General features: G+C 40.2%; 1 protein-coding gene and 1 long non-coding RNA gene across 2 annotated transcripts in view; both read right to left on the bottom strand.

Moving 5' to 3' along the window:
• The window catches only part of LOC142046610 (uncharacterized), a 404232-nt gene that overhangs the window by 74602 nt on the left and 313862 nt on the right, over positions 1-15768 (bottom strand). The window lies entirely within an intron of this gene.
• PPM1B (protein phosphatase, Mg2+/Mn2+ dependent 1B) overlaps positions 1-15768 on the bottom strand; it is a 111903-nt gene that overhangs the window by 67856 nt on the left and 28279 nt on the right. The window contains 1 exon segment of the mRNA XM_032774983.2: positions 2409-2553. The gene's annotated coding sequence lies outside the window, so the exon portion shown is untranslated.

The raw sequence follows: 15768 nt of genomic DNA, 5'->3' as shown, positions 1-15768 counted from the left end.
AGCGGGCATTTGTGGCTTCCATGAGTATTTGGGCATCCAACAGCAGTGCGATGTTCCACGAAGACCCCATGGCCGTGCAATGATTTGGCAATCTGAAGGCAGTGATACCCAACAGAAGGAGACATTACAGAGGAGGAAAGTTCTTTATAGCACTTCCTCTTTTTTCCATCATCATCCTTACACCTAGATTCAGCTTTAGACAGGTTTTCTTGATTCAGGCACTGTGAAAGCTGGGAGAAAGTGCCATTTACACATGAGGTAAAGGAGTTGAATAAATTCCTTGTGTTTAAATCTGTCTGTACCAGATCACATTTTCTACAGCCAATAATCAAGCTTGCTTCCCTCCCACATTTACTTCTGCAAGCTATCCAAAAAGCAGGGCTATTTGTGTAGCACATGGATAAAATAAGGCTCTGCTGCTGGAGTGTGAAGTTGTACAAGGAAGAGGCTGCAATTCACTATTTCTTCTAACCTCATGAAAAATGTTCAGCTATTCTGTTTCCTATTTTCCTGACTTACATATAAAGCTAACAAGACTCATATTAAAGGTCAAGTTCTGCTCACTTTACTTAGGTGCCTTAAATGATACCAGTCACATGAATAAGCCCAGCAGATTTTGGCTCTACCAACAACATTTAAAAGTAGTAAAAATCAAAGCATGATAAAAAGATCCCAGTATTGGCTATAAATATTAGAACAGAATTAACTGATATTTTAGGCATGATCTGGAAGTGATATCTGTACAGGAATCAAACTTAAGCATTTAAACCAAGAAATACTGATCTACGGTGGTTAAGAACCATGCCCAGATGATATTCCTCCATTGTGCTAAGTATGGCCATTTTAAATGATACTTTGTTTCATGCCCTGTTATACGCTAGGGTTCTGGATCTAGGGCACTGCCTTTAACTATTTTTCAATTACAGTTTTGATCTTTTTTCAAGAACATAATTTTTTAAATAAAAACTTGACAGGGACTTGTACTGGAAAGGCAATTAATTATACAATCATATATGCCATAGGCCTTTACTGGATGGACTGCTAAAGCATATTTGATTTTGAGTCTTTTATTGTTCAAATGTAATTCTCATATTGTTAAAGATACCAGCAACTAAAATAAGGCTTTTTTTTTTTTTTAAGTCACACTGACGACATTACTGCAGCTGCAATATTAAAAGGGAAGCTACCAAAAATGATTTGAGAATGCATAAATATACTGTCCTGAAGCATACTGGTTTAACACATATACTTTGTGGTAAAAACAGTGTTAAATACTGTCCTACGGAACACAGCAACCAGACAGAGTAACAGGGTCAAAAACGTTAATGCCTCACCCCGGTTGATGTAATCACTTTCTGGTGAAAAGGAGATCAGTACCATCTCCAACAGTTCTCAACCTGCCAGTCAGAGTAATGAATAGAAATGAAACAACCAGAACCTGCAACAATGACCTGGGGAACTCTGTAACACCTCAGATATCTTTCCCTTTGCAGAGGTTTTTCAGCAGTTGAATCTACAATATACTTATGAAGGATAGTTAACAAAAGTTACAGAAGGTTCTGTAACGGAGTCAAAAAGGAAACTTTGACAGTACTGCCACAACTGCCTCATTTAAGGCAAGACACACACTAAGGGTATTTCTACACTACCCGCCGGATCGGCAGGTAGGGATCAATCAGGGATCAATTTATCACGTGAAGTGTAGACGCAAAAAATCGATCCCCGATCACTCTCCCATCAACTGCTAACTCCAGCTCGGGGAGAGGCGGAAGCAAAGTCGACGGGGGAGCAGTGGACGTCGATCCCGCGCCGCAATGACACGAAGTAAGTGATTCTAAGTTGATATAAAAGATACGCACAACTTCAGCTACAAGAATAGCATAGCTGAAGTTGATGTATCTTAGACTGACCCTGCCCCAGCGAGGACCAGGCCTAAGAGAAAGGAAACAGTAGACTGATCTCAGCCAGGTGATGCCAAGAGTTTTTACTAGTTGCCACTAGAGGACAATGTTCATTGGAGAGGAAGAACCCATCAATTCTGGATTACTGGATACCAATGTGCTGATTAATTACAGTTTTTCACTTACTAAAAATGTTTTCCATTGAAAGTTTTACAAAAATTTAATTATTCTTTAATTAGAAAAATATGTCTAGCGAAATGATCTACCTGTTTGTAACATATACCCAGGATATGAATGTTAAATGTACATTAAAATGTTGACTACATTTAAGAATGAGAAAAATCAATTAAACTCAGAACAAATGTCAAGAAATGCTAAATTATAAATCCTTAGTCAATTTCAAGTTGAAACAGCTGAACAACGCAGAATGCTACCTCAGTCATTAAGGTAAGATTTCAGGTTACCTTTCCATCTTACCTCCCCAAAACTAGCAGAATCTGTTCTTACCTGTTAACTGCACCTCTAGCCAATTCCTCCAGCATTAATCTAGAACATTAGGTTTACATTCCTGCCAACACGTACAGAAGAGAGTAACTTGGAAAACCTTGAGATACCAATGCACGATGCAACATCTGCTTTATTTCAAAATTTCCTAGAGAGAGAGGGAAAAAAACAAAGGAGTTATCTACTCAGAAAGGTATACAAAGAATTAACTGAATGTTAAGACTAGAATAGGGTTTGTTTGGTTCTTTGATACACTGGTTGTATTAAAACTCCTAGCCCGGTTGTCAAAAATATCAGTACATCCTGTTAATCTATACATTCAAGATTCACTAATGACAATACAGCTGATGAGTTTTTGGTAGATTAGTTTGTGTCGAATGTATTTGGGCATGTTTGCTAATTAAAAAGGCAGCTTTCACATTTCAACAGTTAATGCTTTTTCTTTACTTTTATGCATGTGAATTAGGAGGATTGAGTTCTATATCTGGGCTAGATTTTGATTTGAAAATCTACTGCTGGAAGAGACACCAGAAAGAGAGCTGAGTATGTATAATTAATGTATACGCTCTTTGGGACAGAGACTGTCTCTCTTAGATGTTTGTAAAAAGTGCCTATCACTATGGGGATGGGCCCTCAAATAAATGTGTAATTTCAGCCTCAGGTCAGCCTAGACATGAGGAAGAGCTCTGTATAGTTCAAAAACTTGTTTCTCTCACAAACAGAAGTTGGTACAATAAAAGATATTACCTACACCTTGTCTCTCCAATATCCTAGGACTGACATGGCTATAATACTGCATAACTGATAGATACATTTAAAAAAATTAACTCCAAAAATATTTTAAATGCCATTTTCACAACAGAAAAGAGATGAGTAATATAAAATATATTTATATCAAACATGGTTCTATTCCACAAAAAGTTACCAAGACTGGTATACTGGTGGAATGAACCAGACTGGAGCAAAAGCCCCAAGAAAAAAATATGGTTAAGTAGCCAGAGTTTCACCTGGGACATGGGTGGCGGAGGGGAGAGGAGGGCAGAGTACAAGACTTACTGGAATATCCACTACTTTAAAATGGATGCAAATACAGACTACCCAAATACCTGTTCAGCTCTGAAGACCAGGGTGAAGGGTGTGTAGCCATAGCCTAGCCCTCACACTGTTCAGTGCCAGCGCAGAAACAGAGCACTGGCTCCACTTTGGCCCTCTGCAAGGACTTGGAATCTAGCAAAACAGCAAACATTTTTGCCTACATTGCTTGGAACTAGAAGTTCCTGGAAAGGAGAGAAGATATTATGGCTTCTGGATGAAGCAGAGTTCTCCAAACAATGCCTGCACTATACCCTCAGTGCACTAACTGCTGAAATATTAACAAATAAAGACACTCACACAGCAACAAGCAGTAATATCCAAAAGTCGTTCCCAATCCTCAGAAACCCTATGTATGGAAAAGCTCTCAATATACAATTCAACAGCTATAGCTAAATCAATCATAATAAATTGTGGAACCAGAAGTATAAAATGCAGTCTTTCATAACATTCTGTTTCAAAGCTTAAAATAATTATATGCAAATACATTAAATATCATACACTTTTGAATATTCATGGAGACTAGACTACCAAAGCATTTCATAAGCAGACAGAATACAATTAATCCAAAATAACTAAAACATATTAGAATTCTTTTTGCTTAAAAAATACTTAATGATTGTAGTAAGACTTAATTGCTGTTAAAACATTCAGACAACAAGTAAAACAATACTAGGACATTTACAAGTCATGTAAATATGCTATACATAATATGCCCTAACTACTAATAGATTTCAAATATTTTTTTCTTTAAATTCCTTCAAAACTGCCTAAGGAGATAAAGCCCTTAAACTGTCAGAAAATTAAAATCAACCACCACAGAACATAAGATGACTGCAAAGGTATTACTTAACTGTAGGTATCTTAAAAAAAGTAATTTTAAGAACAATGAGACATGCAAAGCCAGTTCTGGAAAATGTATAAATCCGTAAGTGGAGATTAAAAGAATGAAGGTAAATAAATGGTTACTCTAAATACTTTTATTAAGAAAGAGAACCACCATCTTATTCCACAAAAGGGTAGGCCTACCAACTGCTGACCACATGGATATCTAATTTTATAAATTCCTGCAAATTAATTATGTATTAATATCCTAAATGACCAGGTACAGAGGGGCATATACACAGCACTAGCAGCCTTAAAAAAAAAAAAAAAAAAAAAACGCTCTCAACATCCATCCCTATCACAGGTCACCAGTGACCTGCTCAGAGTGACAGCAACAATGTGCTGGTTTTAGTCTTGCAAAATGACATGAGTGATAGAGCTTGCCTTATATGAGTAATCAAATGCTGCATGAGAGGAGTGAGCTGACTATCAGTTTTTTGGGTGTTTGATTTTCATTTTTAGGCTGAATGGTAGATGGAGATTTGGTTGGTCTGCAAGTACTTAAACATCCGATAAGCATGAAGTATCAAGTCATTCAATACGTGTTTTCATCTAAACAAGACAAGGATGAGGCAGAGGGTTACTACAACCTCCAGATTTATTATCTCATTCACTGAGGAACTCTAATGGTAAAGAGTTCTCCAAACGAATCAGTATTGACCGAGGACATCTATTGAAAACAAGAATTCACTTGAGGATAAAGCTATCCATAACATCTTAAGACATTGTCCTAAAAGGGAAGCCAATACCTTTCCTTAGCTGTGTTGCCCACCCTTTATTTTATGGCATTAATAAAACACGGTTTACATTTAACAAGAGATATATGAAATTTCATACATTTATGAATTGCTCAGTGCCAAAATATGCTTTGTTCTGTACAAAGAAGATGCCATGGAATTATCTGAATTTTAGAAAATTCTAACTTGAGCATTTGTTTTCTCAACATTGATGTTACACTAAGCGCTAAATTTTTCCACTTAAACTCCCCCGCTACATTTTTTTTTCCTGAAGGAAGGAGGAAATGTGGGTATTGCACTTTGAGACATCACTTACTGAAACTCAGCATATCAAACAACTATTTAAAGCACTCTATACCCTTTAGAGCAATTTAAACAGTATTAGCGACTTTACAAAAATATAACCACAGCTATAGTACATGTCTAGACCTTTCAATCAAAGCTAGAGCCCCCAGAATACTAAAGGCTTTGCAAAGCTTGACATCAATTTTTTAAAAATTCAACGGTGTAATTTTATTTTAAGCCATATTTGAAGAAATTTGGTTTTGTTCTTTAAGTTGCAATGAGATGGACAAGAAAAGCCAACACTGAAGTATCCATCTTCAGTCATTTGAATTGTCTAAGCATAAAATTTGATGGGAAATGAACACTGCTGAATGTTTTATCTTGTAGGATTAGTTCCACTTAACTTCAGTGAACTCCTTAACAGTGTATGCTAAAATGAAAGTCTGGGACTAGCATAAACTTAGCAGCATTCTAAGTTAGGTCCACACTTGTTCTAGCTAAAGATGATCTCCACCTACCCATATACAAAAACAAAAAAGTGGGTTTCTGGAGCATGTGGAATCTAGAGGTCAAAGATCTGTTTGGAACTTTGTTTTCCCCAAGAAAGATGTCCTGATTACATCTCCTTCTAGGAAAACCCTGTACTCTAGTAGAATGAGTAGAAGAGCAGACAAGACAAAGTATGCTCATCATTTAATAACAGATGGATTACACAGTGTATTTCTATGCAGATCTTCTCTATACTAGAATAGCTTGTCCCTTAACTAATTTTGAAGGAGATGAGCGTCTAGCCAGATAATACAAGGCTTTAGCCACATCCAGAACATGCTATTTCTCAAGTAGAGTGGGGTTCTGGAAAGAAAACAGGGAAAAGAATTGATTGATTTGGGTAAAATTAAAAAAAAAATTGGGAATAAATTTAGGAGACCATAACATCACTTTATCTGTGGATTATAGAGGGGGAACAGTCAGCCACAAGTGCTTGGGAGTCGCATCCTTCTTGTTGATGTAATGGACACAAGAAAAAGTGTCTTGAGAGTAAGGTGGTGAAGAGAGCACTTGCAAGGAGGGGCTCCAGAAGACCTTTAAAGACAGTGAGATCTTAGGAAGAAGTCAGCTGACTCCCCAATGGACAACTGTAGATAAATTATTTTAAAGAGCTTCAGAACAGTAGGGTAAGAACACAGATCATGACTCAGCTGGAGGGTGGCACGCTGCAATTGTTGCAAAGTGAACCTTGACTGAACTAGAGAGTCGTGAGAGCTTTTACTGTAGTGCGTAGTCAAGAATCTTGGGAATGGAAGCCTTCAGAAGATAAATATTGTTCTAAGCCATCCTTTTTGAGAATCTCTTCCATTTGGAGGAACAGGGTTCTCTTTGTGGAAGCCTGCTCTGCAGTACTCTCTCTCAAACCTACACTGAACAGTCTATCGGTGGCACTCCACCAACCAACTTCCAGGTTGAGAGGTGTAATGACTTCAAGTCTGAGTAGAAAATTTTATTCTGATTCCAATGATATGTCCAGGAGATCTGGTAGTGTGAATCGGGGGTTGAGCTGATACATGAATTAGATCAGTCAGAACTGGTTGGGCCAATAAGGATAGTTTGTGCTGTATTCTGTCTTATTTTTCATATTATCTTGGGTAGAGAAGCAAGGATTTGTTTCCAGGATGTGAGAAAAACATCCTCTACAGATCTTCAACTCGTATGTTCTGGAGCAGAATTTTGAGCACTGTGTTCTCTTTCTTGGCAAGTAAGTCTATGATGAGAGTACCCTCCTAGTGATACATTCGAATAAGGACAGATATTTTGAGGGACCACTTGTGATTGGTTACGGATTGCCCATTGTGATCAGCTAGGGTGTTTCCGAAACCTGGTAGGTGAAGGGCTATCAGAGCTATCCCATGGATCAGGCACCAATTCCAAAACTTGATGGACTCGCAACACAGGAGCAATGAGTGAGCCCTGCCTAGTTTCTTTACCTAATGCATTGCAGACACACATTCTCACAGACCATGTGTGATAGGCTGATTGTCCAAGTTCCAAATTTAAATGAAGTCATGACTCGCCTCTTGACGCTAAACTGCTTACATCTGAAGGTATTTTAAGAGTGCACCACATTTTATTCCTTAAACATCTGTGATCACTGTCTCTGTAAGTGAAAGAGTGGGAAAAAGTACACCTCTGTGCATTGAGTTTCTGTCCATCAATTTACTGATGCCAGAATATGAAATAAGGTCATTAAACATGTCTGAGTCTCATTCCATACATTGATCTTAGGCAGCCCTGCAATGGTCTTAGAAGTCTCACTAGCATGGAAGTGCAAGTTGGCATGTGACCCATGAGTTTAGACAACTCAAGGCTGAGTGATCAGTTTGCTTTGATACAGGAGATAAATGTCAAAATAGAGTGAAATGTCTTTAGAAAGATTATACCAACCCCTGATTAAGAAGAAAGCACCTGCCTATTCCCTACCTATTACCCTCTGAGAAAGAAGCCTGGTTTCTCCCAGAGGAAACCACCACCTTCACTAGGCATCAAGCCTCCTGTATAGTCATCTAGACAGCAGGTTTGGTATGAAAGTTGAGAGTCAACCAAACCAGACAGTCATCCCTGAACTTGATCTTCAGATGCCGTCTTCCCTGTTTTATCAGCTTAGACAGGAATAACCTCAACCACTGATAGATGGATACTTATCTCTAAAGGGTATTCTGTCCAATTCTAATCCTTTATCGTTTCCCACATTCCTTCCCTGTCCTTTTTCAACCTCTCTCACAAGAACCAACTGAAGGTAGAGAGAGCCTCCCTGATCTGTCTTAGAGACATGTCTATGGAATTCAGAAGAAGAAATTTCTACTCCTAATATTTCCTTATTCTGGGAAAAGGGGGAAGCCTTCATGAGATATCAATCTGAGAAAGTCAAACAAATACATACACCTTCTCAGACTCAAGATGGTAATGGTAGCCCCTAGCTACCACCATTTGTTTGTTGAGCCCTAGTTCGTTGAGAAAGAGACTTATCCCACACCAGCAATCTGTACTTCAAATAATGTTTTGTAATTTGCTATACGTAGCTGAAGCGAGGTAGAATAGGCTTTCTTACTAACGAAAGTGAGCCTGTCAGGATCTTTATCTTTGGAAGTCGCTCGCACTGGGTCAAGTGACTAGCTTCCTCCAGGGCTACTGGTCTTCCTGATAACAGGTGAGTAACAGATTACTCAATGCTTCTTTATGGCCCTGTGTATCTTTTCTCTACTCTCTTTGCTGAAGAGGCAAGAGCAGCAGGGGTCTGCCATGAATTTTACAGATGGCTCTAGGTTACCCTTATAAGGACATGGCTATTCTACCTGGATCAGTGAAGTACAAGATACCTAAAATCTTATATGCCTTAGCTTCAGTTAATGTTTTCTCAAGTTCTGGTGTATCAGCTAATTGAGATAGTAAATCCTGAAAGTCATCAGGTGCTGGAACCGAGACAGTCTCGCCTGACAGGTGACAAAGTTGAGTGGTGTTTGGGAAAGGCTATATGGTATTGGTCTGGACTGGTTTCCTTCTCTTGTTCTTTGTCTCTGTCCAAGATGGTAGAAGATATGGCTACTGTAAGTCTTGAGGTCAATGCTGCAGAAGTACAAGAATATCTACATTTATGCAATAAGATAGGGAGAGAGCTAATATGGGTGTTCTACAGTTGTCACACTACAGGGTAGACCTCCCAAGGAAGGCGCAAGAATGCATCAGTGTTTGTTTCATCTTTGTGTTGCAGTTGTGTTCACCACTCAAAAGTAAAAGAGATAGAGAGTGTCATACACTGAAGCTAGCATGGGAAAACCTTGTTTTTCTGGGATTAATTAAGAAAAGAACGAATGTCAAGGCTATAACCAGGAAGTCTAGAATGGCATGCTACATGAAGGAAAAGTATTAGGATAACGTCCTACTTCAGGAGTTTTTTGTTGTTGTTTTTGGTGTTTTGTTGGTTTTTTGGGGGGGGGGTGTGGGCCGGGGGGGGGGCGGGGGGGGGGTCAGACTAATGACATTACTGCCCTTTCCTCTAAATTCACAGGAAAGCGATCAATTTTCTTAATTTTAGTAGGATTTGGTCAGAGAATATTGAAGGGGCCAAATCTCATTTATACTGCTCTGGCTGCATGCAAGGGTCTTAAAGTGGATGGGTGTGATCAGACTCGTTACAGAAAAATAAAATTGCATATTACAACATTTTGAAGAACTGAGAGAAGTAACTAGCATCAGTGAGCATGGTTAAGCTAATATTCGTAGAAGTGCAACTGATAGCATTTAAAGCAGGCAGCCCACAGAGAAATTATACAAGTTTCACCATACTACCACCACTTAAGGTCTAATTAAAGGTATATCGTAATAATTATGAGAATTTATGCTTCCTATTAAGGGTATATCAAATGAAACCAAAACCTACTTATATGTTATAGTAAAGAAGCCTGAAGCATTAAATAAGAAAAGAAATTAAGAGGGAAGGGATAAAAGGTCTCAAGAACATTAAAGCTTTGATTATTTGCCAAATTCCTAGCGAATACTACAAAAAGTACACTCTACATGAACAATGGCTTTGTACCCAAAGTGAAAGCCTAAAATATATAAAATTACACCTAAAAACCTGCCTGTCTATGTAGTGGCAGAGTGGCCTCCCACTGAGTCAAAGGAAGGACCGCCCCTTGAACGCTGGTGAACAGAGTCAGACTGGGCAGTCAGACTGGGCTTGGGCCTCCCACTGGAAGTTAAGGAACAGGACAGGAAGTATAAAGGAGGAGCCCCGCAGCTCAGCTGTGCTGGAACAGCCCAGAGGAGATGGATGCTTTCTGCCCACTCCAGGGGGTGGAGCCTGAGAAGGATCCTTACCCCGATAAAGACTGGCTGGAGCTGTTGGAGCCACCAGCAAAACCACGGCACTGAGGAGTGGCTGGGACTGCTGCTGCCAATCCTACCCCAGGGAAATGGAGGACCCCATGAATCCAGGTACACTCGAAGGGGAGGGTAGGAAGTGGCTCAGGGAAGCTGACTCCAGTCTGGCTGCGGTGCTCCCTGGAACCCAGTCAGCTTGTTGCAGCCAGGATCTCCGCTGACCAAGTGGCAGAACACTCTGCCACTGTTAGGGCCCTGGTCTGGGACCCAGCGGACCAAGGTGGGTCTGGGTCTCCCTACTCCCTGCCACCCCACCCTTAGGCCAAAAGGTCTGCGTGATTCTGCCATCTACCTGAGGCAAGACATTAGGCAATAGGCTGCCTACTGCTCTGCCTGCCTCAGAGATCAGACAAAGCCCCTCCTGAGCCAACAGACTGTTTTGGTACTCTGCCTGGCTTGAACACAGATTATTTGGTCGCTGCCCTGCTTGAGAGACTGAGTCATGAGACTAATTGCAGCTCTGCCCTGCCTAAGGTGGTAGTCATACCAGTGCCAAGTACAGCAGTAATATAAACTGTCTACTCATTCTCAGTATTCCCTTATACATCCCTTTTGGCCACAGCATCACAGTAAGAGCTCATGTTCAGCTGTCTACCTACCACCAGGACCCCAAAGTACTTTTTGGTGTTACTGATTTCAAGAACAGTCCCTCATTTTGTATGTAAAGCGTTCCTGCATTGCACTCCTTGGTGACCTTGCACATCACTGAATTGAAAAGAGTATTTGCTTGTGCCCTGCTTACTAAGTGATTCAGATTGATCTAGACCAATGTCAAGTTTTCTTCATTTTTTTTTACCACTCCCCAATCTTCATGTCATCTGCAAACTTGGTGAGTAATCCCATTTTTTTCCACGTAAATCATAAAAATGTTGACTAATGTACACCTAAGAACTGATCCCAGTGGGAACTCGCTAGAAACACCCAAGCTCAGACTGCTCATTTGCTCAGTCCCTCCCTGAGGGACAGAATTCACAGAATGCTTGTTTGCTCAGCTCCTGCATAAAGGCCAGAGCTCATAGACTGCCCAGTTGTTCTACCCCGCCTGGGGCCCAACACCAACCGACTGCTCATTGTCCTGCCCTGCTTGAAGGTCAGAAACTTTTAAAACATTTGGGGCTCTGCCCTGCCTAAGAGCCAGAGCCTTGGACTGGTTAGTCATCTGCTAATTCCTGTCTGTGGGCAACGCCCACAAACATAGTGAGGAAGCGTGACCTCCCCCACAACTGATGCAGAGTAGGAGGACTCAATGTTAACCCACTATTATCTGGCATCATGCAACTGACTTCTTGGAGAAGTTTGAAGAGGTTTCTCCATAGCACAGCTAATATTGAAGGTTTAAGAAAACTTGTACTGATAACATGACAAATATATAGAAAAAATGGAGAAATGAAAAAGTTAAACGTGCAAACAGGCAAGAGAAATGAACAGGCCTTTATTGCTCAGTATTGTAAGGGACTTTGAAATTCAGTTTGCCTCTGTTTTTGGTAGGAAGTTGGACCTGAGAAGTAAGTGTGGTTCCTTGAAGACTCAACAGGAAGAGTGTAAACTGAAATGTCCAAAATTTTCCTGAACTTAGATTCTAAAACGATTTTTCCCGCTCTCTCACATAGAAGATGTAACAGACTTGAATCAGATGCCCTGAAAACTATGTTCAAAACATTTCTGAAACTTCAGTGATTTCTGTATTTCATGAGATAGGATATATGTTCCCCACAGCCACACATTCCTCCTTGTTATAGGACAAAGCGAATATGGTTATCTTGCACAAAACAGCTTATATAAAACAGGTTTGTAGACTTAATGAGCCTTGCCATTTAGTGTTAAAGATTGACCTGTATGACCTTATGGCATCCCAAACTGTAGTTTACAGGGTTTTCTTCTTTTGAGAGAGAGACTGATGAATTTAACAATTTTAAACAAATTGCTCCTGCTCCTCCTCAAGAGGCACCTTTCCTTTTAGAGGCTACTACATTCTCCAGGGATTCAGGAACTGAAAGTTAGGGGACTTCTGCATGTCACCTATCACTCTGCCATGAGAGAATCCTATTTCTTCTGACATTCTGAGAAGATAGACAATTCATACACTTCAGAAGAGGAAAAAAAAAATTTTTAAAAATTCTTACAGACTTTCAGCCTCAAAAGGATACTTGGATGTAGAAAATGATTAAAGAACCACACTGATGACTTGCTCTATCAGGAAGTAATGAAGGTATAAGGGAGAAGAGAAATTTAAGACTCAAGCACTGAAACACTACTTCTGCCTATTACTGGTTCTGGAGAGAGGCCTGAGGAAGTACGTGCTGTCACATTAATGGAAAACCAAAGTAAGCCTAGTAATTTCATTGAGAATAGACTTCCTCTAGCTAGAACTAGAAATCCTCAATGAGTAAGCCAACACTGACAGTGAAGCAGAGGACCTCTCGCTCTTCTGCTCTGGTGGAACTGAGACCTCAGCACGAGTTTCATATTCACAATGGAGGGTTCAGTAAGGACAGATTGTTCATCCCGGTGTCTGCAGTGGGATAAGAGGATCTAATACTCACAAGCCAGCCTCCGTGCCCAACCTACCACCTTCATCTTTGATCCCCACTGTGACACTGCATCCCATATTCTTCAGTGATATATGATTATGGCATAATGATGCCTTTTGTATAAAACAGGTCATGTGAAGCGTCATTGGAAAGTTAGGATAATCCATATTCAGCAAATCATATTTGCAGATCCTGCATGTATCATTTTATCTAAAGTTAAGAATATTGACTATGTATCTGTATTTCAAATGTAATTATACCTGGGTGACACTCACTAGGCAAGATGCTTTCAGTCTAGACAGCTGATGGGGAAGGGCCTATTCAGGGTAATGAGCCATTAGGGAAATCAATAGGCCTACGGAAAAGCTTATCCATCCCTGGGTGAGCCTTCCTGACAATGCTCCAGACAGCCTTTAAGTAATGGCTGCTATGACTCAGCAAGGTACACAAGAGCCTATGACCAGGCCACATGACTCTGGACTTCTTCTTGGGATATCAGTGTTTTTCCATAAACTTAGTTTGGGACAAAAGGTTCCCGCCCTATGCTAAAGCTATATAAGACAGGGAGTGACATCATCTGTTCTTCAGTCCCCACACAAGACGACTCCTGAAAACAACTGATGAACAAAGACTGAACTGAGGCAAGTGCCAGACCCAGGCTAAAAGGATTTCTAACTTGTGTATGAAAAAGCCTGCAGATTCCACGCTGTAAAGCAAGTGCAGCTTGTATCTTGAGAATCTGCCAGCCTACTTGTACCCTTAGCCAGGGTGAGAATTTGTTAATGTATATCCTATCTTTCTAGTATCTTAGGCTTAGTTTGCATTCTTATTTACTAGGTGATCTGCTTTGATCTATTTGGGCATAAGCTTTTGTGGGTAAAAAAACCCACTTCTTTAGACGCATCTGAAGAAGTGGCGTTTTTACCCACAAAAGCTTGTGCCCAAATAGATCTGCTAGTCTTTAAGGTGCCACCGGTCTCCTCGTTGTTTTTGTGGATACAGACTAACATGGGTATGCTCTGACACTGCTTTGATCTGTTAGCAAATAAGTTTAAGTGATAGCAATCACTTAAACCTATAATCACTTAAACTTATTTTATGTTTTAATCTAAACCAGTAAGTTTGGAGTGAAGTGCTTGGGAATCTCAGCTCAGGGGGCTGTTGCATTTCCTCTCCATATTGAGGGAGGGGCAAACTCTGAGCTTATGCTGTACAGTTCCCTGTACAGCGCAAGATGGTATAACTTTGTGTTTATACTCCAATGTGGAAAGGGGGCATAAGGTGGGAGGCTGGTGGTTATTTTGGCTGTAGCCTCTTTATTGTTGGTTCATGCAGTAGCTGATCAGAGAGCCTGCATGTAACTCCAGCTGGGTGTTTCCCTACCTGTGTGACTACTGGAGGAAGTGTAGAATTGGAAGAGGGGCTGCAGCTTGTCACCGCAGCACAGGGTGAGAGGGAGCCCAGGCTGGTGGGTCAGAGGGCTCAGTGGTACTCTAATTTCAGGAAGTTTTACTACCACTTGCAAGGCTGAATCTCTAAAGTTAGGAAAGGGTGAAAAAGCTATATCACATGTATGGCCCAAAGCAGGAGTCAAAGGAGAAATACATGCAAGGATGAATAAACTAAGTTTTACTTGCTGGAAACAGTTATGGCACACAGAGGAACTACCACTACGAAAAAACGGACATTGCTTTTATTTAGCATGTTCTACGTTCAATGGAAGGTAGAGTTTCAGCAGACCAGCCTTCATTTGACTGAAGCAGCATTTTCTAATACTTAGAACACATAAAGGAGTCAAAGATCAGGTTCTTACTCTGGCATTATCCTGGTTAAGTTACCATGTGTCTTAAATTTTATGCACCTGCAAGATGGGTAATTATCCCTCACAAAAGTTTTACCAGGTGTAATTATTGCTTGTACAGCATTGAGGTCCTTGGATAAGCAACCACTACAAGTGCATGGTATTTTTAAATATCAGGAATCTTGGAAGCACTACATCCCAGTTACTGTAACACAGCACACCCAAGTGTTTTATTTTGAATTAAATCTGACTTGGAATTGTTTCATAAAAAAAGCCAGAAACTATGCCTATAGACAACTATAACAAAAGGCTTTTACATTTTTTATACAGATTAAATAGTTTATTTTTAATCAATTTCATGCTAAGTTTCATAAAAAGTCCATATTAGTTCCCAGTACAAGCAATTACATATGATGGTTACAATACCTGAACTTCCACTATGCATTACCTTTAACTCTCCAATCCCAATGGCTGTACTAACTATAGAGGTCTTCAACCATGGCTGGAGATTCCACTTTCAAGACTTACAAGTTTGAAGTCTTTGGAATCAGCACGAATCCTGATTACATATCAGTATTACAGATCTCCAACAATACATTGGGCATTACAATCTTTCAGTCCCTCCTGCTCAAGGATGATATATATCACCCAGATACCACCAATATACTTTAGTGAAACAAGCAAGGGGGAGCTCATACCTTGAGGTTGCATTAGAAAGCAGTAAAGTTTGGATGTAGTGTATTTATCACCACATCGGGTTCCACATCTGCCAAGGCAAAGAACACTCAAGGAGACTCCTGAACAGACTGAAATGGCACCAGCATAAACAGCCTTTTAAGGACTCAGTGGTTCAACACATATTCTGCAAGTGCAGATCTACCACAATACATCTGTTTACTGAGGAAGGTATCGAATGTTATCACTTCTGTTCCAGAGTGAGCAAGGACAAAGCATTTCTTTCTGTGGGGTTGGAGCAGAGATTTCCTTTGTATTCCCACCCATACATCTACTGCCCTGTGGTGGGGTACCAAAAGCAGCATTAGTGCTGGTAGTGCCAGGGTTTCATCAGATCACTGGTGCTGCTTCTTTCTGCAGGG

The sequence above is a fragment of the Chelonoidis abingdonii genome, chromosome 3, assembly GCF_003597395.2.
Source record: "Chelonoidis abingdonii isolate Lonesome George chromosome 3, CheloAbing_2.0, whole genome shotgun sequence".
Lineage (NCBI taxonomy): Eukaryota > Metazoa > Chordata > Testudines > Testudinidae > Chelonoidis > Chelonoidis abingdonii.
Note: the sequence above shows the minus strand (reverse complement) of the source record. Positions and strands in the feature narration are given on the sequence as shown.